The sequence below is a fragment of the Passer domesticus genome, chromosome Z (assembly GCF_036417665.1).
Source record: "Passer domesticus isolate bPasDom1 chromosome Z, bPasDom1.hap1, whole genome shotgun sequence".
Classification (NCBI taxonomy): domain Eukaryota; kingdom Metazoa; phylum Chordata; class Aves; order Passeriformes; family Passeridae; genus Passer; species Passer domesticus.
This window is the reverse complement of record NC_087512.1, coordinates 3106748-3131466: the sequence shown is the minus strand read 5'-3', so window position 1 is coordinate 3131466 and position 24719 is coordinate 3106748. Positions and strand designations below refer to the sequence as shown.

Below are 24719 nucleotides of genomic sequence, written 5' to 3'. Positions count from 1 at the left end.
AACCTAGATGAAAAGGCTAATGGCAGTGACAACCCACTGACAGATTTGAAGAGAGCCTACAAGAAGGATGGAGAGAGACAATTTACAAGGGCAGGACTGCAAGGAATGACTTTACACTGACAGATTTAGATGGGATATTGGGAAGAAATTCTCCCCTGTGAGGGTGGTAAGGCCTTGGCACAGGGTGCCCAGAGCAGCTGTGGCTGCCCCTGGATCCCTGGAAGTGTCCAAGGCCAGGCTGGATGGGGCTTGGAGCAGCCTGGGACAGTGGAAGCTGTCCCTGCCCATGGCAGGGGGATGAAAGGAGAAGAGATTTAAGGTCCCTTCTAACCCAAAACATTATGGGATTCTGTGATATAGCCATGTATTTAATGAAATAATAGTCACCCTCTCAAAAGGTGACTAAATTCAGTGCAGTGTGTGGGTGTGACTGAAGCGACAGACACCCCCTCCCACAGCCCAGGCTTCTGTGCTTAGCTGGGGAGAAATCAGCACGGCTGCAGTCAGTGGATAACTGACTGAGCTGAAGGTTTAGCTGCCAAAACACCCTTGGTGAAGGAGAAACACTTTACTAAAGAGCCTTGGGATTAACATGCAGATTAGGGTGAAAGAATAAAAGGGGTTGCAAAACATAATCATAGAATGGTTTGGTTTGAAAGGTACCTAAAAGATCATCTCATTCCAAACTCCCCCACCATGGGCAAGGGGTGCCACCCACTAGATTAGGGCTCCATAAATCTACTGTCCATCCCTTTATGTATTTAAAAATTCAATTAAGACAGAAGTTCTGAGATTGCAGAGTGTGTCACAAAAGAGAAAACGAGGATGAAATGGAACAGCAGACAGAGCTGACCGGTCTCATTTCCTTCACCAGGCAGGGTGAAGAATGAACACAGAGGGTAACTGCTGCCATGTCACCGGGGTTTCAAAATCCATGCCTTCTGTTAGCAGCAGGAAGATTTCAGGCAGATAGGAAGCGATATATCTTCATGAAATGCTTTAAATGTTGAATGTGATCTCTATCTTGGCAATGTCCTTTTGAAAGTTTGAGATCTAGTGTTCTGGATGTGCAAAGGAATACATTTCAGACTTCTGCATTTCAGATTCTCTCTGAACAAAAAAAAAAAGAAAGTTCCTGTTTGAATATGCATTCTGCATACTGTGCCTCAGACACAGGGTATTAGCAGCAGAGCCAGTGATTCTGTTGTCCCCTTTGGTGGTGGGACATTTTTTTTTCTTTTTCTCTTTTTTCTCTTCCCACAACTGTTTCCCAAAAAAGGAAGAGGGGGAGAGGGTGTATTTCCAAAACCCATCTCTCAGCTTCTTTATTTTTATACAGTCTCCCCTCCCCACCCAAAATACACTGAATAGTCCTTTATGTAACTTCAATTTAAAAAAAAATTACAGCTGCTCCTCTGAAGCCATCCAAATCTAATTAACTACAGAAGCCAAAGTTATATTAAGCTTCTCACTTTCTTCGTCTTACCATCTCCATTCATACCTTCATTCAATGTGTTCACAAAAAAAGGAATTTCTAATAATTGTATCTATAGTCTTGGAAAAAGAAAGCCACTAATCAGGAGGCCTGTGAAAGAGGAGAGATCGGAGCCTTGCTTGAACTTGGCAGTCTGGCCCCAAAAAACCTGCAGACAAAAGGGGTGAAGGGAACTGAAGAGCTTAGCCCTAGGTCTAAGGAAGCTGGTGAGAATTTGTTCAGCCTCTGAATAGAGATCTTCATTTCAGTCCTAAATTGTGCCTGCACAGACTCATTGAAATGCCTTCTCTGAAGGAAGAGGGGGCGGGAGGCACGGGAGAGAGAAGGGAAGAAAAGTTTGTTGAATATAAATGAGGCTACGTGTGGCTGAAGAGCGAGATAGAAGCTCTACAGAGATTTATTCCTGACTGACATACAGTAACACAAAGGCAATAAAATGTGTCCTTGGCAAGAGGCATTAGGAAGCAGTAAACTTTAATCTTCGGAGAGCTGAGATGATGCTACCCACCTCAGTGGAAAATGCTTTCTCATTTGTGGAGTACGTTATTTAAAATGTGTTTAGCCAGTTTAAAGAAGATATAACGAGCTATCTTGCCATGCCATGACCTTGTGATTCAGGCAGTCTGCAGAACCACAGGACCAGAATAAAGACCCTCGACATTTTCTCACCAGGGCACTCAGCAGTCTTCCTTCACGTTGTGTCTCATCTAGGGAAAACTTCAGAGTCTTGAATAGGATTGCATCTCAGATGAGTTTTGTTCAAGGGCCTTTTATATTTTTTAGCTAGCAAAAGATGTATATTCAGTCTGGCAGTCTGGTACTGGTTATTCATATTAATCTCTTCACTTATATTCACACGTCCTGCTGCAAGGAGCTCTGAAACTGAACATTACTCAGTACAAGCAAAGGAGCAGAAGCCTGGTCATTAAGCAAAAATATCTTCCATTGCACAGCAGAGAGAGTACATTAAAATTAGTGTCATTAAGATTAAAAAATGTGGATGGTGCATGAAATCCCTTAAGGAAACATCACGTGTTCTGATCCCAACAATAGGAGATTCAGAAAACATTAAAAGGGAATCAATTTGCTTGCAGTTCTGACTGAATTTATTGTAAATTTTATGTTTTCCCATTTCACATTACCAATTAGGAAAGAGGATAACCTGTTCCCAGCTCCTTGGACTCTTGCTCTGAGACCCCGGCAAAAGGCTGAGAGTTGATTTCCAAATGTGGGATAGGAAATGCCAGCTAATGGCATGCTGCTGTCTAAGAAGGAGTAAAGTCACTTCACCACCTTGTACTGCTCTTCAGAGTTTGGATAAACCTTATCTTGGTAAAATGAAGAGCAGTCTTGCATTCAGTGAGTGTGTGCAAGGAGTATTCACTGGCCATTAATCCAAGGCACAGCCCTGAAGATCTCCTTTCCCTGCTCTGAACTCAAAAACATCACATTGCTGGAGGCTTAGAGCAGCTTCCCTGTTGGTCTCATCCTGCACAGTCACTCACTGGATAAATGGAAAGTTATTTTTACTCCACAGCTTAAACAAAGAAAGTAAACATTTTGTGAGGTTTATACACTGTTTGCTATGTCTTTGAAAAGAAATTTCAACTTTCCCCCACCACTCGCTTTGGATCTGTCTTTAGCTCATCTGTATCTGGATTTTCTGCTACGTAACTAAGGACATTTACAACAGATACAAATTTCATTATTGGGCTGTAATTGCATTTGTTTTGCCCTGCTTTGATGCTAAATATAAAGAACCCCCAGGCTACTCCATCTAACACTGGCCTGTTAGAGAAGATTCCTGCTGGGGGAAGGCAGGGTGCTGTATTTAGCCTGATCTGGAGAGGTGATGCTTATCAGACAGCTGAATGAGCTCCTAAATGAAGGAAGACACCATCCAAGGGCTCATCCAAAATACCAAATCCAGCCCCAGAATACCTAAAAACTTAAATCAACTTTGCATGTGAGAAAATTAGTGCATTTCATTTCTACAAAAGCAGATTAAATGGAGACGCACAGCTCCTATTTGCAGGAAACACCATCCCTGAAAGTGTTCAAAAAACGTGTAGGTGTGGTACTTAGGGAACATGGTTTAGTGCTGGATCTGGCAGTGCTGTGCTAATGGCTGGACTCAATGGTGTTAGGGGGTCTTTTCCAATCTTAATTATTCTGTGAATCTATTTTGTATTATTTTAATGAGGACCTTGCTCATTTTGACAGCAAGAAAATTTTTATTTATTCTCTCTTCCGTCACCTTCCTCTAGGACAGCTCCGAACAACTTCCTGGTCATGAATGCTATTTACTCCAAATCTATAAAAAATATACAAGTAAGGAAAACCTTTAATCCTTTTCTCTTAATCTGTACATCAAGAAGTTTTTTTCCCATTCAAACATACAAATAACTAGAGGGGTCCCTTAAATAGGGAAAAAAAAATACTTGAACACATCTTTCAGTGGTGTCCCAGAGGTGTATCAAAGTGCCAAGAAGGGAAAAAAGGTGTTAAAAGTAGAACAGAAGAAGCACAAACATCAACAATGTCCTGCGTAGACTGCAAAGAGGATAGAGCCTTCATCTTCCTTTTCCCAGGGAGATGGACTGACATGAAATCTGCAGCAGAGTGGAGTACATAAAACTGTGCTTATCTTTTCCTGTTTATAAGTTGCATGATGCATTCAATTTTATGAGCACTGGCCTTGTAAGCACAAGGACTTCCTAATCTGTAACCACTTGATTTATCTGGGCCAGGCTTGTTAAATCAAATTAGGCCTGATGATAAAATAGCAGTGAAAATGTTGTGAGGGGAATGGGGGGTGAGGGAAGGGGGGGTTCATGTCTGCAGGGCAGTGGAGGAAAATTGTGTTATTGGGAGCACATTTAGCTCAGGGGCCTTGCAGCTTTATGTAAAAACATGCTTTTTGGGGCTGTACCTCGGCAGTGAAGGAGTTAAAGTGGGTACTTGCTCTTTTCCCATCCTTTTCTCCAGCATGACCACCAGACACTCTTCTTCTGGCTTTAACTAAAGCAGCTGTTTTATTATGCCCCCAGATTCCACCACATGTTTTAATGTGTACACCAATAAGTTTTGAACACATCAAACACACTTTTTATTAGTATTACTTGCCAGTACGAAGTTACTACCAGGCTAGTAAATATTTTGTCTCAGACCACACTAAGTTCGAGCCTAACCCTTGGTTTTACCACTTTAGGTGGGTGGTCTCTCTTTCTCACTCACGGGGAGAAGTGGGAATATCCACGGATGGCAAAGGCATTGTTGCAGCTGGAAATGTTGCATGTTGTCCATGGCCAAGTCAGTTTTCCTGTCTTTTCCCTGCGTTCATGCACAAAACAAATCAGACTTAAGGACAAGTTCCCCTGGAGAGGGACTTTTGACAAGGATGTGTAGTTTTAGGACAAGGGGAGATAGTTTCACATTGACAGAGGGCAGGGTTAGATCAGAAATTGGGAAATAATTCTTCCTTGTGAATGAGGTGAGGCCCTGGCAGGTGCCCAGAGAAGCTGTGGCTGCTCTGGATCCCTGGCAGTGTCCAGGGCCAGGTTGGAGGGGCTTGGAGCAACCTGAGATAGTGGAAAGTGTCCCTGCCAATGGCAGGGAAGGTGAAATCAGGTTGTCTTTAAAGTCCCTTCTAATCCAAACCATTCTGTGATGATTCTGTGCCTTCTATGGCTTCCCAGCTAAAGAAAATAATAGGAAATAAGGAATGACAGCTCTGCAACCCACCCTGACTCCTGCTCCACAGTACAGCCCAGCCATCACAAGGCTCAATACGAGCCGTGCACACTCTGTGATTCATCTGACCCCAGCACTGTGGCTGCTACACCCATTGGGCTGCCTGGCAGTGGTGAGTGGTCTGAATGGCTCTTTGCTGTCTGTGCTTGCCACGGGAGCTGCTGTGCCCCCTGCACACAGCTCTGAGATCCTTTCCAGGCTGTGCAGGAGCCCTGTGCCAGCTCACGACCTGCCAGCACCCCCGAGTTCCCTCCCTGCTGCATTATTTCTACTCCCCCCGTGCAGCTGCCATCACAGAAGAGATTGTGACTGCAGCTCATTCCCGTTATCTTTCACATGCTGATAAGTTGAATAAAATATAATTTCCTCAGCCACTCAGTATGTCTTTGTGACTCTGATTTCTGAGAGGAAGCAAAAGGCTTCCCATCAAGCCAGACGAATCCTCGCCGAGGAGGAGTTTGACTCCTGTGCCTGATTGTCTGTAAGGTCATTTCAATCACAGCCTCTGCCCAAGGACACAGGCTCATGGAGCACCAAGTGGCCTCAATTTCAGTTCTGCTTTGAATGCAAGTCCAATTTGATTCTCGGTGGTGCTTAATTAGGGTGTTTCATTGCCAGGACGTGGTTTTATGCTGAAATACCCTAGGCATCAAGAAAGAGTTGTGCAAACATTCTCTGGCCCTGACCTTCAGGATGCTTTCCTGTGGTCCTCCTAAGAAAGCCTTGTGTCTAGCCCCCCATCACCACTTGATTTAACAGCCCTCCCTATATAAGAGTTTCTCCTTAGGTCTGAGCACCTGCAATCAGGTTTCCTGAGATTTAGAAATCTCATAGTGAGGGGTAGTTTGAGGCTCCTGCAGAGCTAACCAGCAAGAGATAAACAGGAGCAAGTAAAGTTGCAATTGTCGCCCTCCTGATGTATTCTCTTCAGAGAGGGAGGATTTGAGCCACAGCCTTTGGAACAGACACTCAACACTGGCAATTTGGCTATCCAAGATGATGGGAGATGTGGAGCTGAGCACAGGCAGCTGTCAGCAGTATTTCCCATTTTTAGATGCAACCTGAAGAACAGAAAAGCTTCAGTAGCTATAGCCACAATGAGCACCACAGGACTGCCCTGGTATCCCCAGGGCATCAGGAAGACCTCAAAGGTGAAACACAGTCCAAGACAAACCTCAGGTGCTCAGCACCCCCCTGCCTCTCCTGACAATGCTGTTTAAACATATTTAATGTCCTTCCCAACCCAAACGCGTGTGTCAGCCTGTGATTTCAGGAGCTAGCACCTCATAAGGTGGTGCATGTATTATTCACCAGGTCATTTGTAAAATGCAAAGGCTCATTTCACAGCTTTTCTCCTCTCTTCCTGGGTGACCTTGCTGAGTCTCAAAAAGTGGCATTCATCTCAGTCATCTGCAGCCACGCAGTGTAATGGATGTAATCCTATAAAACATCAGCCATCTACCTTTATAAACAGTAGGGAGGAACAGGTATATTCAAAGGGTAACTCACCTGGTCTGTCTTAGATAAGGTCTGTGCCTCAGTTGCTTATTTCCCACCTGTAAAACAAGGATGGCAGCAGCACCCCACCTTCCTGGAAATGCTGTGAGAGAGGGTTAAAATACTTGGATAATACAGTTCTGATGTTATGGAAACATCTCCAACAGTCTGAAGTCACTGGGGAAAGAGGATGTTCAGCTGATTAGCACATCCAAAGAGAGAAATTTTTGTCCTAGTTAATTATGGTGTTACTAAATTTCTGAGCACAGCATCTGGAATTTTGAAATATTTCTCCCTGAAAATCAGTGGCTGGGGTTTTTGGGGCTGTTGTTTTGTTTTTCCCCAGTGTAGTTAGAGCAATGAAGGCTTTAGATAAATTAGACATTCAGAGAGATTTGAGGCAAGTTGGGACAGATAGAGATAAAGTAAATCAAGTCACCAGAACCATCTGCTCTGTGGGAGAGGAGGCTGGGGACATCTTCCTCTCTTTTCAGTTAACAGATGCAGGAGATGGTGAAAAGGTCAGAGATAAATGTAGTGCTCACCTCACGCCACATATTCACAGGGGCTGGACTAAAGAGAGGCCAGAAAACTCGTGTGTACTTTCAACCTTTCTCTGCAGGCAGTAAAGAGCATTACAGAGATGGAAAGGACAGACTATTTTTGTGCAAAGCCTGGAGACAGTCACTGTAGCGGAGTGGGACCAAAATAATAAAAACCCCAACCAAAAAATAATTTCCCTTTCTGCTTTCATCCTCCCTGTCTCTCCCACACCCCTTCCCCTCTCTTGCCTTGCAGAAGCTATAAATCTAGGCCATCAGAGAGAAGCTGGAGCAGCAGCATATTATCTTGAGAAATCACTCCCAGAAGGGAGCAGAAAGTTCACAAGTAGAGTGCCAAAAAAGGAGAAATCGCAGCGCTATCATTGGATCCGGCTGCGGCTGGAAGGCGTCCAAGCTCCTCGCACTGCTGACATCCCTGTGCATAATCAGAAATTCCTTTCAATTATGTGGGAAAAGGAGCTTCGCATTGTCAGCCCAAATGCCCCCGTGAAGGAACAGGCTGCCACAGCATCACCGTAGAAGGTCATGGTGGAGCAGCATCCAGGCACGGCGGCGCGGCGCGAAGAGGGAGGGGAGGCACGCGGCGGCAGCGCTTTTGAACCGCTCTGCTCTTCCATTAGCACATCTAATCCCAGGGCCTCCAGCGCCTCACAGGCATCAGTTGGCTGAAGCTGGTGGGAAATATGTAGGTGCTGTTAGGGACAGCATGGCAGGAATCCCCGCCGTGAGGTGCAAGCTGCCCCTGAGTGTTGAGCGATGGTTTCTGCAGCCCCAAGCCCCTTCTTGGTAACTGCTTCTCACCCTGGCAGGCAAGAGGCACTGCCTTGCTCCGAGGTGTGTGACCTGGGATAGCAGGGACTCAGCACGCAGCTTGGGAACCCCTCTGTGTGGACACATACCCCACAGGCAGACCAAAGGCACAGACTCAAATCTCAGGGCTCAAACAGCCCAGCACTGTGGCGTCTGGGTTTCACAGTGCCCTGCTTTAAATGTAAATCGCAGAGGTGTCTGGGAGGAGATGTCAAATTTATGGAAATGCTGCATGTTTTTCATTATGGCTGCTGAGTGTGTTTACTGAGATGTGGAAAGATGTCCGTTTTCCTGCAAATGGATTCTCTGCCTTTTTCCCAATCTTTTTTTTGCCAATTTATATCCATTAATAGATTTAGTGGGCAGCCTGACAAAGTTAGGCAGCTGCATGCTGTTTTTCCTGCTAGCTACAAGGGTGTTACAAGAGGTTATTTTAGCCTAATGAACTTACTATCCCCAGACTCCCCCTCTGTTGTCAGTGAAGAGAAATGGTTTCCATCAGGAGGAAGGGGAACTTGATTTGGATGCTGTGAACCGTCTTGTGAAGTCTTTTTCCTCTTGCTGGCAATGGAGGCAGCCTAGGGAGAGCTGTCCATTAGGCAAAAGGTGGTTATTCTCCCTAATTTGCTCCACATACTGGTTGGGGATATTACTACCATATGACTTTTTGCCATTTAACTTAGGTGCTCTGAGTCACTCCCTGGAAGGAACTATTTCTTGGCCTGTACAGAAAATTTAGGCTGTGACTCACACCTAAAATAGATACCCCAAATAGTCTATAATAGGTGGTGTGAATGGCTGCTATTGTCTGTCTCAGTGGTGAGATCCCCACTCCGGGGACCATTGTTTCAGTGTTTGCACAGCGCTCAGCACAATGGAACATTTTAATTGCCTCCCCATACACCCGCTTGTCTCCAAGAGTGCATTTTTCATAACGTTAATGAACTATCATGAAGCTTCCTTCTCACAAAAGAATGGGAGGGAAAGGAGTGAGCAGTGTGCTCTGGTGCTGGGCCAGATAACTGAAACCAGGACACTGCACCATTTAGAGACCTCAGATCTACCCTAATAGGTGTCCAGAACTGTGATTTACACGGCCAAGTCACTCCTCAGAACTACTTTCAGGGTCCTAAATAGTTTGGGGTTGTGTGTGTTTGTGTGTTTGCCCTAGTGATTCAAGAAATGGGGCCATTTGGTGAGTGTAGCTGTGCTGCAAAACCCTTTGAAAGACCAGGAATGATGGAAAACCACCAGCAGCAAGAGCAGAAATTGCACCAAAGCCTAACTAGGCCTTGTGAATCCTCTGCCCTGGATTTTAACTCTGCAAGGTGCAGACAGGCTTCGGAGCAGGGTGAAGGAGGGTGTGGGAGGTACGAGGAGACACAGGTTGGCTCTGCCAGTCCTTCACCCTGGCCCAGGGAAGGACCTCTTCACTCCACAGGGCTGTCATTCCAGCGTCTTTCGCCAGCCCTGTCATTATTTTGAATGAATAAATACACAGGAGGCTAGCTGCACGCTGGAATGTCTGGAATGCCAATGCAGAACTCAGCTAATAATGGTTCTATAGTGTAAATCAGCAGCATAGCGGGTCCCGGTTTCACTTGGCTGTGCTCCATGAATAGCAGAAGAGACATTGAGTAACAGTGAATTGAAAATCAGTTTAAAAAGAGGAAGAGGATAAACCCTGAAAATACTCTCTGTTATGGTGTGAACTATTTTTAAAAGCTGAGAATTAAATCTTTAAGTGATTAAGTCGGGGAAAATATCTTGTTCTGTGAAGCAGTCACATAACTCTGGCAAGGAATATCTCTGGAGTGAGTTGGTCCCAAGGAAAGAAGTTAATGAAAGCAGTTTTTCTTCAGTCTTACGTGACCTAGGATTGACCCAAAAGAATCATAGTCATCAGGGAAAACACTGGGTGCTGCTAGAATTAATTTAGAACATGACCTCTGATTGGAGTTCCTACTAGCACAAGGAGGCAGCTGTTGACTCGCATTAAGCGGCTGGCAGATTGGTTCCACTTTTTTATTTTTTTCTTTTTTTTTTTTTTAACTTTGCTACATATCTGCTTCTAACAAAACTTAGCAGAGAACTGGGGAACATCTTTTTTAATGACCATTCTGCGTGCCTCTGTGAGTGCATTCGTAATGGGCTACTTGCCGTGAAGTCTTTGCTATGAGATGTTGCTGGCAGAGCTTCTTTGGCTAAGAGTGTGAAAAAAAAAAAAAATTCAAATGTACCCAGCCAACGTATCTTTGCCAATAAAATCTTGCTGCAGACACAGCTATGCTGCTCGATGAGGTTTTCACAACTAAGCTGGCAGGATACTGGCCTCTGAGGGCTGTCACATTGTCCCTGCTAGCAGAGGGCAGTGTACTATGGCAGCGATGAAACAAAGCCACCCTAGGAGGATATTTCTCAAGGCTGGAGTAATTTTACTCAATTTCAGCTACTAAGAATCACAGAATCACAAAGTGTTTTGTACTGGAATGGATCTTAAACTTCATTCCACACCCCTCATGGGCAGGGACACCTTCCCCCAGAGCAGATCACTGCAAGCCCTGTCCAGCCTGGCCTTGGATGCTTCCAGGGATACAGGGGCAGCCACAGCCTCTGTGGGAGACCTGTGCCAGAGCCTCATACAAGTTAACATAATTTGAGAGCATCCCAAAAATCACACAATTATCAGGGATGTCTCCATTTCATCCCTTTTGCCAGGAGCCAGTGGTAGAGAGGTTTTGCCTAGATTTAAAAGTTAGGATAAGAGACTTTTTAGCAGTGATTCAGAGAGGGGGAAGGAAACACACTGTGGGAAAATTGAAGGTTGTAGCTGGAATATTGCAACAAGAGTCCTGAGGAAAATTAAGTCCTAAATATAGCATGTAGCTACCTATAGGCATAAAGAGTTGTAAAATATGTGTGCAATTGTAAATACACCGTCTTAATGGTCTGTGTACCTGCTCATAAGTGCTGCTGTGCACGGAAGATGTCCCTCCTGTGCCATGGCAGTGAGTTGGCTAGTGCTAAAGCTGTGAGGCTACCAGGTTTGCTGGCAGGTGTTTGGGGTGCAGAGCATGAGGCAGAGACACAGGCAGTGCACACAAGCAGAAGAGCGTACTACCTATGGGAAAAAAAAAAAAAAACCAAGTATGAGCTGGATCAGTCATTTCCATCTCAAAGGGGATGGGAGGGAGAAGTCTGTCTCTTGAAGTAGCTGCAAGCAAGAGGGTGGAAAAAGAGTCTCAGAAGAGGGAACCTTCTGCAGAGATCACAGCAAACCCTACGGCTTTTGCACTGCTCTGTCCCTTGGAAATTCAGTCAGACAGGAAAAATACCTCAAATGAGGAGTGACTGAAGAGTGTCAGGTAATCCTAGGAAACACCCTGGCAGGTCTTGTCTGCTCAGCAGGGATCCCCATGTTAGGAGGTCCTCCTGAGACACCAGGCAGTTTCTTAAATTCTGAGCTGGCATTCCGTGGCAGGCAAAGAAAGTGAAATTCTGCTTGCATGGATGGTAAATACATTCACAAGTAGGAAATCTAGTCACAGCCTGAAAGAGTAAGATTTTACTACTGCTCATAAAACTGCATGGGAGGCGCAGCTCAGAGTGACAAAAATGGTTCACTACCTGGGTATACTGTGTGGACAAGAGCACAGGCTCCCAGAGCTTTCACCAGCTCTTGGCAGAGACATTGCTCTGCCAAGGAAAGACTACGGGGAGTGCAGCTGTGCATGTCCCTGGCAGCAAAAGCCCTTCAGTTACAGCTTTCATCTCTTTTCTTTCATTAGTCAGCATTGCATGTGAACTGCAAGATGCTGCAGCAGCTGATTCCACAGGCAGGGCCAGACAGCTCCCCACACTGGAGTGCAAAGACACATTAAAATCTGGTTCCAAACCTAAATGTTCCTGAGATTTTTGGGTCAAAGACCTCTTTTACTAGTAAATGAGTTACTAGTCCTCATTTGCTCAGAATTTTGCCAAAGCTCTCATGTGGCCTGAATCCTGAGCACTTAACATCAACCAGTGACCTGCGACCACAGGAGACACCACATTTCCTTCAGAGTGCCCTTTCCCACATGAGCTCCTCTCTGTTGTGCTGGCTCTGTCCTCAGCAGCAGCAGCAGACACAGCCCAAGGGTGCCGAGCTGCCAAGTAGCTGTTTGTACTTTAACTTCTCTGTCCCCTGGGCTTTCCCTGGCCAGGTGTTTTCAAGATGCAGTGGTTAAAATGTCATTTTCCACAGGAGAACGTGAAGCAGGACAGCCCAGTAGCTAACACGCTGTCCCAAGACCCTCCAAACTGGGTCCTGTTCCCATCTCCCTCTGAGAGCAGCTGTTCCAGCAGCTGCACGAGTCACTCCACATTTATTTTCTCTCCCACCCTTTATTTGTCTCTCCTATTTAGACTGCGAGCCCTTTAGGGCAGGGGTTGTCTCTAAGTACGAGTTTATGCCATTGAGAGCACAATGAAGCCTTGATCTCAGCTGGGGACCCTCGACATTATTTGGACTCCAGCAATAACTGAATTTTCCTCTCTCTGGGACTGCACCAGTCCGATGGGAAACTCCGGTGGGGAAACGGGGTAGTGTGGACATAGTCAAAGAGCCCCTTGTCTCTAGAGATCAGGGGAAAAAAAAATATTCAACAATTGTATGTGTCCATGGCTCCCAGCCCCCCTGAAACATGACAGGCCATGTTCAGCACACACAAATCACCACTTCATACCAGAGCCCAATGTCCCTTCATTAGTCAGTGTGGGAACAAGCAGCTGGAGTTGTATTTTCTGTGTTACACATGTTCAGTTAGCTGACAGTCACAGTGTCAGTAGAAATAGACGTAGATACACATGTTACAAGTGGCCATGTCTTAAATTAGCACCATATAATTTTCAATGGTTTAGAGGCATGATGGACTTTCCATATGAGAAGCTGCAAAGACTTGGATTATTTAACTTGGAAAGAAGGATAATTACATGGGCTTAATTGGCCTATTTAAGATGATGAATAGTGTAAGAAAAGCTGATCATTCCTTCTCTTTACACTCCACAGTAATATGAGAACTGGGGCTCGTATGTTAAAATAAATGGTAGGTAAATTTAAAACAAATAAAGAAAATACCCTACAACACAGCCTGCCTGTGGAACTCATTGCTCTGCAGCATTAGACTTGAGGATGTATCTTCAACCAGGTCAGAAAATTTAGCATTTAGAGGACATGATCAACATCCTGTGCTTACAGGTGCACACATGATGCTGGTTTTAGAAGCCCTGTCAAAGACAGGTTCTTCATTTTGCCAGTCCCTATCTTTGCCTGCTGTGAGCCAGGCAGTGTGGCTGGACCACAGTCTGGTGAGCATAAATGTTGTTGAGCATTTCAGTCTTGCTCATATCCTGGGTAAACAGGTCTCTCCTCTCCTTCCAGAGAGGGTTCACCTCTTCCCTGTTCTTCCTCTTACCACTGACATACCTGTAGAAGTTTTTTCCTTGTTGCCCTTGTCATCCCTGGCCAGATTTAATTCTATCAGGGCATTATCTTTCCTTTATCTTTTCCATTATCTTTCCTGATTGCCTGGACAATGTCTCTTGTGTTCCTCCCAGGCTGTCCTTACCTTCATCCTCTGCAGACCTTCCTCTTGTGTTTGAGCTCACCTAGATGCTCCTTGTTCATCCACACAGGACTCCTGGTAATTTTATCTGGCTTCCTACTGGATTTCATAGCTCCTGAGCTTGGAGGAGGCAATCCCTGATTTCCTGGGCCCCTCTTCCCTCCAGGTCTCCATCCCACAGCACTCTGGCTAGCAGCTCCCTGAAGAGGCCAAAGTCTGCTCTCCTGAAGTCCAGGAAAGGAAAGTTGATGAATGCCATCCTCATTTCCCTGGGGATCTGGAACTTTACCATTCCATGGTCACTGCAGCCCAGCCTGCCCTTGAGCTTCACATTCCCCACCAGCCCCTCCTTGCTGGAGAGAACAAAGTCCAGCACAGCACCTCCATAAAGAATGATGAGTGAAGAGGATGACCTGATTTTTTTTTTCTTCTCTTTTAGGGGTGGCCTCACTTTTGGCTGCAAGTCTTAATAGATCAATGATTTCATCAACCATCTCACACTGCTTTAATGTCCCTGATGAGCCTCCTGCTTAGATTTTGTTTTAGTTTAGTTCTGTTTTAGCTTAGGGAATGTCATTGCCACTAAAATCATAAATTCTTGGTAAAAAATCAACTCCCCATCAGAAGCAATCAGATGGCAGGAATATGAGCATATTGTAATAGTTTCTTTTTTGAGATGAATAGAGAAAGTATAAAATATTTGCACTTTGAAATCTCTTCAGGCATCTTGAACAGACATGACAAAGTTGCAGCATGTGGGAATGCTAGGGAAAATTTATGCTTCTAATCATAAAGTTCCATCCTGAAAAGAGACATTACAGTATCTTTAAATTTCATTTGTGTTCAAATATTTCACCAAAAAAAAAAAAAAGCTTGATTAGTGCCAACAAAATTCCAGCCATGCAGAAATAGGATTGTTGTGTCAGGCAAGAACAGATTTTCACAGGTGAATAGACAGAACTGTCCTAGCTAACAGAAATGAAGTTATCTGTTTTGTTCTGCTAGTTTTGCAGCCCTGAAACCCAAACAAGATTATTCACTCCATCTTCCCTTTGGTGTGTCTCAAGCCATTTTATTTTCCCTCAATATTTCTCAGCTGATTCCATTAATTTGGTCTAGACATAGCACATTTCAGCCAGCCAGAGGCAAAATCATTGTGTGTGGGGGGCAAGGTCTCAAAACTAAAGCACTATTAACATCCACAGCTGCAAAAATGAACAATTCATTTGTTACAACATTCAAATTACTCTTGAAGGTGATCCAGTAAAGGAAAGTGAGAAAATGCTAGACATATAGCCACTAAAAACTCAAGACAACACAGAAGCAAATACCTGTATGTGGCTGGTGCCCTGGATAGGAAATTCTGCAAAGTGATGCTCAGCCATGTCTGGTGAAGTGAGAGTGTGCAGGACACAAAAGGCAGTGCTGGAGGAGGATGTTTGTCTCCTCTAAACTCATCCTTGTAAAGCCTCTGAACATTATACATGTTTCAGGAATGGAAATTATCATCTCTCTCTTTCTTCCCCCATGTTGGTAGGCTGGAATTTCTAGTCACATCTTGTATGGATTCTGCAGATCGAATAGACATCCTGGTTCCTGCAGGGGGAAAGGAACAAAAGGCACAGGTGATCAGAGGAGATATAAAACCTGTGATTGTGGTTTTCCTTTACCTTTTACTTCATCACCTGGCAAGATTTTTTTTTAAGCCCGTGTTCTTGAGTGTTGTTGGGGATTTTTGTTTGAATTACTTCTCTTTTGACATCAACATTTGGTATTAGATTGTAGGAACGACCAAACGCCTGATAATGGGATTTTTTTGTGACTGTTTAAGGTCAGTTAAAACAAACACCTGTATTATTCAAGAAAGTGAAATCCATAATTTAGGCATTCCAAGCTCAGTGATAGAGTTATTATGTTGAGGAAAATTTCCTACAGATGCATGTTTATTATAATTTAGTGGGGGTTTAGGAGACTTAAAATTTGAGGAAGACGGAGTCAGGAAAAATTCTGTATGGGAACAATCTGCCCAGTATCCCTACACACTGGCTTGTGTGTAGAGATTATTTCTTTGTCCCAAACATGCTGAACTCCATCTCACTTCTTTCAACAATGAGAGAATACAGATTTTACCCTTTTTCCTCTCCTTCTTCCTTGACTCCCTCTTTTCAGCCACACAAAAAGGAACTTTCTTCTCATCTTAGACCATGCTTTAGGATGATGGGCTAGGCAGTCACTCTACATCCCCTTTTGTGAACATACTAATGGTCTGTGTGAGACCAGCCACTGGGCTGGGCTGAGGTTGTCAGTGTAATGAATGGGGAAGAGGAGCCTGTAGGATGGATGATTAAGTATACCAGTGCACACCCTGCAACAATCAGCATTGTAAAATGTGACACCATTTGTTTCACCATTTATAAAGTTGCTAAAGATTGTTTTAAAAATATAAAACTGAGAAAATATATGAAAATCACTCAAATTGTCACCTTAATTTCACCAGTAATTATGCTGATTTTTTAGATTGCTCTGTGTTTGGATAACGGAATTACTCTGTCATATGCAATAAAAAAAATTGATTTATGGAAGCATCCTAACTTACAGTAGAAGGGTGACCTTTTCTTGTGTCTGAAAGTCCTGATTTTCTACTTGTCATTCATTACACTTCTGAAAGTTGGTGTCTTATTTGACCTTAAGTCCTTGGAAAACTCTGCATACTTCTTTGTTGGCTCATTTTGCTTCCCCCTTGAAGCAAATCCATTAGACTCAAAGAATTACCCATTATGATCATTTCTATAAAGTGAGTTTCTGGCAGCAATTAGTTTAGACAGTTAGTTTTACACACTGATGAATGCAAAAAAATTTTGGCAAAATTTGCAGTACTTTACAGACTGTTCTTCATGTTTCTTGTATAGAACTTGAAAAATACAAGCAATTTAGTCAGGAATCCAAGGTCTTTGACTTAGAAATTAGCACATTAATTTTTTTAGGTTTAAATATAGAGTAGTTAATTCACCATTTACTCTGCTAACTTGAAGTGCAAATGGGAATCCCCTAACAGGAACTGACTGATTTGACAATACAGATATTCTGACTTACAGTTAGATTTATTTTTTTTTTAATCAAAAGTCATTAAAAATATTTTGGGGTTGGTTTTGGGAGATGTATGTTTATAAATATACACACACATAACATCTGCAGAGTAGTTTCACAGGCTTTAGACTGAGTTTAGACTGAAACACCTGATAAATTATGTACTGTGTTAAAAAGCAGGCAGCAAAAGCCAGAACAACCAAGGATTGGATCAAACTTAACATCTGGGCAAGACTTATGGCCCAGGGTCAAGCCAAACTTCAGGAAACAGAGTCAGGAGGGATTCAAACCCGTATAGAACAGCCAGTCAGGAGTGAGAGGAGGGGAAAAGTCCATGCTACAGGGAAAGATGATTATTTTCAGAGGGTAACAGGGTCTATATGCAGAAGGCAGAGCTCCAAGTTTGCTTCCAAACAGAGACTCCAGACTAGAATACCTCATACTCCCACTGTGCGCGTTAAAGCTACAGAGCCCTCTCAGCCACAGGCTGAGTGTGCCCAGGGTGGTAAAAGAGGATGGCAAAGCATGAACTTGGCACAAAACAGATAACATTTCATTTTGACACAGGCAATTTAAGAAGGAAGAATGCTATTAATATTGTTGCTTGGGTGTACTGCCCAGTCCAACCCCATCAGGGAGCAAATGCCCAGCTCTGGATCAGTACTGTGTCAGGGGCTCTACCTGCTCACAGTCTGGAAGTCCAGGTTTTGTGATGGATAAACACCTAAATATGGTGATATTTTCCCAAAAAAAACAGTGTTTTTTCCTCTAGTTTAAAAAAATTAGTCAAGATATCTGGGCTCATATTTCCAACTCCTGTTCGAGTCCCAAGTCCTGCACAATCTGTTCTCCTCAAAGCAGCACAGACCTTTTGTTTCCTATTACACCCAAGAAAGAAAAAGGTGCACTAGTAAAAATAATAGTGTGCTGGAGGAGGGGCACAAACCAAACTTTTTTGCCATTCCAAAGGCCTGCATTTAATTTGCATGTTACTAACAGTCTCTGGCAATGGAACCAAAAAGAGGGGTTTGTCCATAAAAATATACACCCCTTTAATTACAATAATGCATACTATAAAAATAATAAAGCACTAAAGCAGCCAAAAAGAAAAAAAAAATTGGGTTTCCAGGAAGGAATGAATAACATGGGGTCAAAGTAAAATAAAAAAATTATATCTTTCCTCCTCTAATCTACATTTCTAATCTGTCTTGGGGTTTTCTTATGAATTAAAACTATGTTAAGGCACAGTGAGCTAGTTTAAGATATGAAAACAAACATGATCTGAAAACCATGTCTTTTTGAGCAATTGGTTTTCATTAATTGTTCCCTTCTTAAAGTTTCCAAGCAAGGAGTGAAAAAATATATATCTAGGCAGAAAGTCAAAATTCCTTTAAAATGTGGGATGGATTTTTTTTAATTTTGTTTTAATTTATTGCAAGCTAACTCCAGGAGGTAATTACAGCCAGTATTTTGTATTATTTTTGACATTGAGCCTAAAGTTTGAACTGAGTTCCATGAAGGATTTGACATCTGTAAAGCAAGTCAAAATTATAGCCTTTTCCTGTAGTAAGTTATGACGCTGGAAGCCCTGTGAGAAACAAATTTTCTAAGAGGGTTTGCTGTTCAACTGGACTGAGAACAAGCCAAGAATCAGACCACAGGACAGCAGTGTTGTCCTGGAATTAGGGCAGGTGGCTGGAGGGAAACATTGGTGGGTTAAATGTTTCCGTGTGGACATGAACTAATTTAAGAAACAACAACAACATTGACTCTGATGCTGAGTGTCTGTGTGTGTTCAGATGTGCAGGTTGACACAGCCCAGATTAGGCATTCAATAGCACAGACACCTCCCCCCACTAAAAAAAAAATAAACCAAACAAACAGAAAACCACCACCCACAGCATTCCCCAGATCTGCTCAGCTGAAGCTGTAAAAAGAGTTCTTTTCATTAAGCTATAGAATGGGTACATTTATGATCAAACAATGGTGACAGGCAAACAAATCTTAAATAGGAAAATATAAGAACTGTGCTGTTAATAATGATTGCTTTTCCAGATTCAGAACTTAAGGGTCTTCTTAGGAATACCCTTAAGTCAAAAGCACCTTAAATAGAGGATCAACTTTCCTTTCAAAAACTTCCGTTTATAACATACTTTTCTAAGTTCAGTTAATATCAAGATTGAATTTGGTACGGTGATTACACCGAGGAAAAGATTGTTGAGGAAAGCCACAGTTTACTGCAGGCCCTCTTCACTGCCTGCTGGAAGAAACATCCTTCATGGAAGTTATGCACTTGTCCAACAGGACACTTGAAGAATTTGCTGCAAAAGGGTTTGGCCTACTGGTGTCAGCAAGAGAACCAGCTACTCTGCTCCTCTTTGGCAAGTCAGCAGGATCAAAGAGGCAAAAACTCTGTTTGTTGCTGAGATCTGTGCAGCATGAAATGTAGGTTGCCATTCTCGGCCCATCTGCCTGCTGACACCACCATCACCTCCTGCAAGGCCTCCTGCAGGATGTGGGCTGAGCTGTAGCAGCTCGAGAGCACAGGAGGATGATTCACATGCCCTGTGTCAGGTGCTGAGCTGTGTCCCTCCTTGCTTTGGAACACTCATCTTTCTTGCCTGGCTGAAGGTAGAAACACGCTCAAATGTCTGTCAGGCAGAGCAATGAGTTCCACCCTCACTGCTCTCACTGACACTTCTCCCTTCCCTACATGTTGCCACAAGCTTCAGCTTTCAATGTGGACTAGATTATCTGCCCTTATTTTATACTTGACTTAATTGCAACTTACTCCAGAGAAATTTTCTCCAGAGATGTAAAGCCTGACTGTACCCATATCTCATCTGCTCAGAGGCCTTGTCCATCTATTTTTTCCTACCTGACAGATCTCTGCCTGTGCAGGGAACCTTACCTGGAACAAAACAAGAAGATAGAGTCAAAAGTGGTCTTCATCTAACAGAGACAAGTAGGGAGCTAGTTTTGTGCTTCTGCTTCTCCATACTCAGTTCCTTTTGAGCATTTTCATCAAAGTGCCTTGGCCTCTTTGTCTCTCTAACCCATGGAACCAACACCACAGTGTTGGTTGGGAGGCACCTTTAGAGGCCACCCACCCTGCAATGAGCAGGGACATCTTGAACCAGACTGGGTCCATCAGAGCCCCATTCACCTGTCCATAAGCATCTCCAGATCTATATCCTCTTCCTCCTCCAGATTTGGAGCGTGGGCTGTGGCCACAGGGAGGGCCAGAACGTCTGAAGGGCTGCAGCAATGGAAATTGCCATCTCAGTTTTTCTGTTCTTGCCCTGTGCCTCCAGAACAGGGCAGCATCCAGCAGAGAGGGAAGGATCACAGCTCTGGGCGCTTGGGAAATCTCAGCAGGGCTGTATGGCCCTTTTAAATATAGGCAGCATGAAGGATTTTCAGCTTCTCATATAACACACGGGAAATTGTCTGGAAATCTGTCATCAGAACAAAACACTGTGCTCAATGAGGCTTTATCTTCAATCATAGGTCATCCAGGTGAGACTTTCAAATGATGGTTAACTATTAAAAATAAATAATTCAGAGTATTCAGGAGCTCTCTTTATGCAGCAGCACTGAATACATTAGATCTCTAAAGTCTTGGGAGGTAAAGGGGAGGGATAAAAATCTATATTCAGTTTCCTGAGAAAAATTGTTCCTCCTCATAACCATCTATAAAAGATTATTGTCTTCATTTTATTTAATTACTCCATATGAAATAATTAAAAGAGGATAACCAGCTAGTTCAGTGGTGATAAATGTTTCAAGTGAGAACACAAAGGAGAGTAATAAATGCATCACCAGTCCTCATCATTGTTATTAGGACCTTTACATCTCTAATATTACTTTTATTTTTATTGTTTGCTGGAAATTAATTGTTTATCTTCCCAAGAATGTTTACTGCATCTCTGTAACTTCTGGAGGCTTTACAGCATGTGCCAGGCTGTAAGTGCCACTGAAATGCTCTGAGCACAGGAAATTCCTGCATAATTGAGAGGACAGTGAACATGCTGGGTCAGGACACTGATCCAAGCCTACAACAACTGGTAGGAGTACAACATTCTCCAAGTTAATGGCACATCTGAGAACCCTCTTGCAAACAGATAGAAATGGCCTTCAGAGTGGGATTGGAGTGGGTGAGATGCCCAGTGCTCACTGCTCACTCTCAGTCACCACCAGGACCTGTATTACACCCTCTTTTTGTTAAACTCAGTAATTCTGCCCAGCTGTGCCTGTTTCCACCTCAGGGCACACAAATGAAGAAAGTGAAAGAATGGTGCAAGCATCATCTTTGTCATGATGTCCTTCCATCTGGCAGTATAGATGTCAGGGAAGGCAGGAAAACCAAGATTTTTGGGTGCTTGAACACATCCTTCCATTTCTTACTCACAGCACATACAGTTTCCACAAGGTGGATTGGATTTGTGTGAGCACCACTCAGGAAGTCAGCAGAAAAATCCAAATTTTGGTAGCTTCCTAAGAGAAAGATGCACATTTGTAGAATATTTGGCATTATAAAAAGATCTCTAATGCTGATGAATAAAAAAAAAAAAATTGAAAATTCAAGTGTAGTGATTGACATCCTTATATAGTAGAGTGATATTTGTGAATATACTGAAGGACTTTGAGTAAATTTAGTTTGCATGTTGTGATAGCATTCAATAATGGGAAATGTTACAATCCTGCTAAGAAGTATTAAAATTAAAACTGAATTTTATATTAAGAAATCAATTATTTTGGAAGGAAAAGAGGAGCCATTCAGAAAAACTGATGTTTTCCAAAAGTGGTGCCTACTGTATGAGAACCCACATGCCCCAAATCCACTTCTTTCACAATAATTCTTGGTCTGTGCTGCCCCATACAGGTCCTGCTGGACTAAGTGAGCCTACAATTAATCTTTAAGCCAATGGGTCCCTTGTAATTCAAGGCGGTTGTGCAGGATTTGTGTGTTCCTTCCCAACTGCACTTTCTGAAAATCCATCTTCCACCTCAAAGCCCCGTTTCATTGCATTTCCCTGTCATTCCACCTCATGTTTTCTTAGTAATTACAGGACAAAATTTTCCAGTGATCAAATCAAACTGCATTAATACGTGCCTGTGTGCAGCTCAGTGTGAAAGAACCCTCTCTCCACCCTTCGGGAGCTCATTATTGCATACACAATCTTTGTGTTTTTATTAGTCAGACTTGTGATTTGTGTGGTAAGGGGGACTGACAATATTGTTTCACATACATCAAAGGCTGAAATGTACTTTAACAAGAGCCAGCAGGTTACACACAAGCCCCAAAACACTTGTTATAGGTGTGACTTGCCCAAACCAAACCTGGCAGTGAGTGTTGGCAGAAATTATTCCAGCTCTCTGCAGCAGCAGTCAGATCAGCACATGTAAAATGGGAATTATTAATATATTTTTTTTTTTAGGAAAAGAAAAGTCTACTTCTAAAACATCACTTAGTCCAAGATCTTAGTTCAGCACAGTTTGGGTTTGGCTATGCCTTATTGTGACAAATAAGGCATGTTTGATGGCTTATAGTGTTCATCCAAAAAATTCAATTCTTTAGCCTCTCTCTCTGGTTAGTCCATCTATGATCTAGTTTTCAAATTTATCTTCCCAAATATTTTCAGAATATATGAGGAAAAAACAAAGAGGAAATGCTCTGTATGCAATTGTCAAGGAAGGAAAGGAAGAAGGTTTTTTCAGTCTTCTAAGCCCTCTTAAGCTTACTAAATGTAAAAAATTTTAGGCACTTTCATTCTTTTTTTTTTTTTTTTGAGTTTCACAGAAAAAAACACCTCCTTTCTATTCAAGGGCAACTCACATGTAGTTTTTTTTCAAAGTCTATCCCAAAGGAACCCAATTTTAAGAAAATGTGTCACAAACTTCCCATAATTGTCAGTGAGATCACTTTTTTTCTCTGCTTTGGAGAGTTTATGGGGAACAGAGACATTTGATCTGATGATTTTTCCACCCAGTGAATCAACACTGGGCTGCTCTGGAGCAAGGCTCCCACTTTATTGCAAACAAATTCTGCAGGTTGCACATCTCCATTCTTTATACAGGGTGTGATCTAACCCTACCATGGCCAGGGATAGTCTCTCAAAATGGGTTTAAAGCAACCTCTTTAACTCACAGGCACATTTTCAATTGGTCTTAATGGAAATAGCGATGGAATTTCTCTGAGGAGTGATGATGTTTCTTGTCTGAAGACCATAATCTGCAGTGGTTCTGAGAAAGGTTGATTATAAGAACAGGAACATGGAGCCCACACAAATCTTGGTGAGAGCTAAGATTGTTGATCTGCAGCACTTTTCAAATAAATTCAAAGAACCTATCTTTTGTTGACAATGTCTTTCTTTTTTAAGCCATTTTAGAGCAAACCAGGTGCATTTTCAAAAATCTCTTTCAACAGACCCACTCTTTGGGATAGCAGATATTCAGACTGCAACTACATAGGATCTGAGTCCCTATTTCATATGAACCAAAATAATCTGATCCTAATTTTGACTGAAAAAAAATATTTTGGCCTTGATAAAACTTTCTTGACAGAAGTTTAACCAGTGCAAGCACATTCCAGCCAAGAAAATGTTGCTTGGTTCCCAATTTTCCATTGAATGTTGACTCTGTCAAATACTTACAAGTAGATCTAGTTCTAAAAATCAGACAGAGGAGCAAGCATCACAGGTATCGAACCCCAGTTCTATGACTGATTATTTAAAAACTTACATGAGTCTCACAGTTAACCCATTTGTGCCTTGAAGGAAAAGAAAGAGACAAGCAATGTGCTGGTGAAGGCTGAAAAACCCTGGATTGGCCATGGACATTGGGAAGCATCATATTTCCTCCCTTCTCTCCTACCACTGTAATTCTGCACTTCAGAGGAAGGCAACTAATAATATTTATCCAGGTCAATTATTGTAATATTTGCTCAACATCTTCAAAACATAAACAAGGACTTTGGAAGAAACTACAGAGTGACAGAGAATAGCTTCAAATTGACTAAGGGTAGAGTTAGATTGGATATTGGGAATGAATTATTGCATGGGCAGGCCCTGGCACAGGGTGCCCAGAGCAGCTCTGGCTGCCCCTGGATCCCCTGGAAGTGTCCAAGGCCAGGCTGGATGGGGCTTGGAGAAATCTGGGACAGTGGAAGATGTCCCTGACCATGGCAGGGGGTGGAACAAGATGAGTTTTAAGCTCCCTTCCAATCCAAACCATTCTATCTGTGCTTTATCCTGCTCAAGGCCTCACCCCACACATAGAGCAATTGTTGTTCCCTGTGGTTTTGTTCGAGGGTCCCAGGATGAGGGAAGAGATGAGAATCTTGACTCCATGTTTCAGAAGGCTGATTCATTATATTATTATATTATATTATTTTAAAATGCTATACTAAAACTATACTAAAAAGAATAGAAAGAAAGGATCCATCAGAAAGCTAGAAAGGAATGGGATGGAATGAACAACAAAAACCTGTGACAGCCAGAGAGGCCGACACAGCTGGACCCTGACTGGCCATCAAGCAAAAACAATTCACATGGACCAATGGAAGATGCACCTGTTGGCAAACAACGTCCAGACCACATTCCACAGCCATCAGATGGTTTACATTTGTTTTCTAAGGCTTCTCAGCAGAAAATCCTGGCCAAGGGATTTTCATAAAATATCATGGTGACACTTCCCAGCCTATATTCCTGGAATCTAGACTAAAACTTGAGGTTGCAATCCTGTTGCAATAGTGATTACTGAGTGTGCCTGAGATTGCTTAGCCTTATTTATATATTTGGGAAATAACCATCCCAAAAAACATACACAGGAAACTTACACAACTTTTTCCGAAGACATCAAAAAGCTAATTTTGTACTTTTTGCAGTTTCTGGTACCATAGCAACTTCA

General features: G+C 42.8%; 1 long non-coding RNA gene across 6 annotated transcripts; it reads right to left on the bottom strand.

The window, feature by feature from the left end:
- Window positions 1-248: 248 nt before the first annotated feature.
- On the bottom strand, window positions 249-19947 carry LOC135290485 (uncharacterized). 6 transcript variants are annotated; one of them, XR_010353255.1, is made up of 6 exons: window positions 19720-19947; window positions 15053-15317; window positions 13725-13945; window positions 11076-11239; window positions 2165-7979; window positions 249-1110 (listed from the first exon to the last, which is right to left on the bottom strand). It is a non-coding gene; the product is annotated as an uncharacterized LOC135290485 (long non-coding RNA). The 6 variants fall into 6 exon arrangements; XR_010353258.1 differs by having other exon boundaries at window positions 4733-7979; XR_010353256.1 differs by lacking the exon at window positions 249-1110 and having other exon boundaries at window positions 3707-3809; window positions 4733-7979.
- Window positions 19948-24719: the final 4772 nt, after the last annotated feature.